Here is a 4,196-nt window from a genome sequence, read left to right on the forward strand (position 1 = left end):
AATTTGAATAGGCCTCATTGTTCACATTCAATTTCTATCTTAATATCTAAACCATGCTCTGATACAATATACATGTATTAAAACTATTGTACAAACCTGCTGTAGTTCAATACTGTAACTCCTGTCCCCATGAACATATTTTATAATAAAGAATTACCATCAAACAAGCAAACTTTTTCATTTAAAAAAAATTACAATATCATTAAGACCAGAGATTTTGACTTAACACCACAGGACTCTACATTAACTTTTTTTCCTAGATATTTACTTGTCCGAACTTCAACTTCACTTGTCCGAAAACTTTTCAATATTAAAGATCAAATATTGTCAACTTAAAAACTACAGTTTAGTATTACTGAAATAAAGTCATTTATTGATTATTCTAGCTATAATTAATAACCCGATTTTTTAAATGAATTTGTTCCATATAACATTAAACACGATTTGTCAGCTGTAGCTTTGTCATGACAATTTCAAGACATATTAAAATTTAGCATCAGGTTTAAAAATATATGTAACTGTCATATTGATTTCTCTGCTGTTTTTTTAAACTAAACATGGAAAGTCATTATAGTCTATCAATGATGAATGAAACCTTAAATAAATTACAATTCTTTCCATAATCTTTTATCTTTGCTACCTTTTCTTCCTTTCTCCCTTTCTTTTTCTTAACATGTGTGTTTGTTACTTTGTAAGAACTAAGATCCACATCTTTACAGTTCAATTGAAAGTTGTTTGAAATTATTGAACTTCAATCCCGATGAAAATTAACTCAAATGCATTGCAATTTGATGTCGGGATCGAAATTCAAAATAACTACGGTAATCGATAAACTTATAACGAGACTACGGATAAACTTATCCCAAAACTTTCTTTTCTTTTTTAAATGTCGGAGACTTCTTTACATAAAAATGCATTTGTCCAGTCGGACAAGTGACCAACAATATTCACTTGTCCGTATATTTTTTTAACTGGTACCGGAGAAGCGGACAAGCGTTAATGTCGAGCCCTGCACCACCAACCGCATATCCTTAAAGTCTTATATATTGATTTGTTTTCTCAAGAAGAGCATTAATTAACAATGCTTAATGTCATTGCACTCGACCTTCTATTTCAATCTAGTAATTCAATGCCCAATACATAGCTGTAACTTTGCACTGAAGTATAGAATTATAAATAAGGAAAGTCTCCCTGACAGAAATAATTTAAAATGATTCCATACAGAGCACACTTAGTGCTTTAACCTAAAATACTGAAATTGTGATGTTTGAAAAGGGGCGATATCAAAGTGTTTAGATCTTTCATTACCATTGATTTTTGAAAACACAACAGTGCAAGTAAAACCATCTGATGTGCACTCTACCAAATGACCCATTATTTGTCTGCATATCATGATTTGAAAAACTTGAATTAGTAGAGGTGTAACGATATGGCTCTACATCAATCGAATTGATCATGAGGGCCCACAATACGCATTTCATATCATCACATGTGTATCGTGATACAAAGTATGATTTTTTTTTTATTGACTCTCTAGAATAGTTACATAATGTACATAACATCAACACATCAAGAAGTTTCAATCAAAGCTAGTAATAATTTGTGAAGTGGTATAGCCCCTTTTCCCAGGCCTTCACCTGTTTTACTAAAAATAGCTTCAGGTAGCTAGCTGTTGCAATATAAAATCTGGATACTGATTTTATAATGGTGATGTAAAAACTGGTTCGTCATAAATTCGATAAACTTTGTGTAAAATGTCAGTTGATATTCTGAACCATGATAAGTTTAAGCAAAATGCAATGAATCAAAGTGTAAATAGAGTACATGTATAGTGTTATTGAAGAAATTTTTTATATTGGGTGTGCTCATACTCAGACTGAATTAAACAAGATAATTTTATTTAAAAATCCCAGAAGATTTGATACAGGTTACTTAATCTCTCTATTCTGTTCATGTTTCAATTAACTGAAAAAACATATTTACTTCTTGATGGAATTGATCCAGCGACCACAAAATCACTAGGCAACGCATTTAACACTTCCGAAGAAATCTTTAATTTACATATATATGGATATAAACATAATTGTATTAGAAAAGACACTAATTTAAAAATTTGTCTAATTTTAGTACAAAGATCATGCTAAACCAAACATAATTCAATGTAAACGTGTACTACAATACCTGAAGAACATAATTTTAATCAAATTTCTTTGATTTAGAGTATGCATGGGCATTGTAAACGATTATTAATCAATCACACTTGTTTTTGTCCTGTAATCGATAACTTTATAAAAAAGTAATCGATTTTTCGAGTTTTCAAGAGTTCAGAATTTTCCGGGTTGACCGACGGGTTTAACCTTAAGCATGTGCTTAAACGATGCTTTCTTTTCAGTAAAATATACAGAACTGGATGTTTTAAAAATGAAATACAAACAAATATCGAATAAATTCATGATAATTATTTATTTAATACATCATATTAAGACCAGATTGCTTAGTACTACTGGACTGCAAGTTGACATGTCATAAATGAGATAACTGAGTATCATACATTGTTCCCACAGTACGGTCCTTCACCAGCTGTTTGAACTTGTTCAGCAATAATCATTATAATGACAATGATGCTGATAAGCATAATTTTCACAGTTTTATAATTCTAAAATTTTACTATGGCTCAATATTATAATATCGTAACGTCTCAATTAATATCTCATTTTCATTGCCTATCCAAATTATCTTAAAAAACGTTTTCTGTTAATTACAGATTAGGTATCGGTATGGTCAATCATCAAACAATTATCACCTTGCAAGACAAGTGTCGCCGAAATAAACAACCTGTGACACAGGTCCTGGGAGCCATTTAAATGACCAAGTAGAGGTTAATTAGGTAAAGTGCTTTAAGATACACAGCGATTTCGAGGTATTGAGAGTAAAAAAAACTTTAGATCATGAATAACTGGACTGAAGTTTGACTTCGAGGGATCAAGGGTTTCGAGAGACCAAAAGTTCGAGAAATCAAGAGTAAATTTGCTTAGTTATAAAGGGGAAAAAATCTGGACCCTAGATTCACTTCGAGCGATCGAAGTTCAAGCCATTAAGAGTTACCTGTATATCATGATACATGATGTATCGCATTAATATATCGTGATACGTATCGTATCGTGAGATAGCTATGAATTTGTTCTACGGTAGGTTGTCCTCATCATAATTTTACAAGATTTGGCATTATAAATCAGTTGATAAAATTCTCAAGTCTGACATTCACAACTAGTATCATTTAAAACTTAAGTGTTTATTGTATGTTGAACTAGCAGATCAATAGATGATTAGGATAATACCACCCATAAGCTAATTCTCAAAGGTTTACTTTTATTTATGCATATGGCACAAACATCCAAAAACTTTTAGAACTGTCTGATAAAACTGTTTCTATTACAAATTCTATGACAAAAGCCTTCTGATCTGCTCACAACTTTCAGTTTGAGCAATTTGTAGCAAATTCTATTATATGAAGTATTTTAATCTTATATTTTTTTCTAATATCATTTCATGAATGATGATAAAGTTTTTGACTTTTAAAAAATAAGTGCAAATTAACCAAAATCAAGAATTGGTCAATTTTACATGTACATGCTGCTCAATATTAAAAATAGCTGATTTTTCAACATACCGCAGACCAGTACAATCTCCTCTAACATAAGGTATAAACCTTATTTATGCTATATAGCATTATAAACTCATTATGCTATTTTGAATCGGTTGATGAAGCTATATATATCTAGTTTTTCATGAAAATGGTTATTATTAGAAATAGACCAAAAATTGCAATATTTTAACTACTTATATTTGCACCATGGATTAGAATCAATTAGAATGATTTCATCTCATTGTGTTCAATTAACTTACCACTACTGACTCCCTTCATATTCTTTTCAAGGAGTTACTGTGTAGTCTGACATGAATCAATTGCCTCAAATCTTTAAAAACTTGTAAGAATTTACTATCATAAGAAGCACAATTTGATGAGTAATAATTACAACCACAGAACACTTGTTAACAGTCAGTCAGTCAGTCATTGTACTAAGTGTGTGATTTTTTTATGCATGCTGAAAAATTACACATTTAACAAAAATGTCTGACAAAAGAACTAATTCAAGGTACTCTGAATAGCTTAATAAAAATCATGTCGATAATGT

This window comes from Magallana gigas, chromosome 1, assembly GCF_963853765.1.
Source record: "Magallana gigas chromosome 1, xbMagGiga1.1, whole genome shotgun sequence".
NCBI classification, from domain to species: domain Eukaryota; kingdom Metazoa; phylum Mollusca; class Bivalvia; order Ostreida; family Ostreidae; genus Magallana; species Magallana gigas.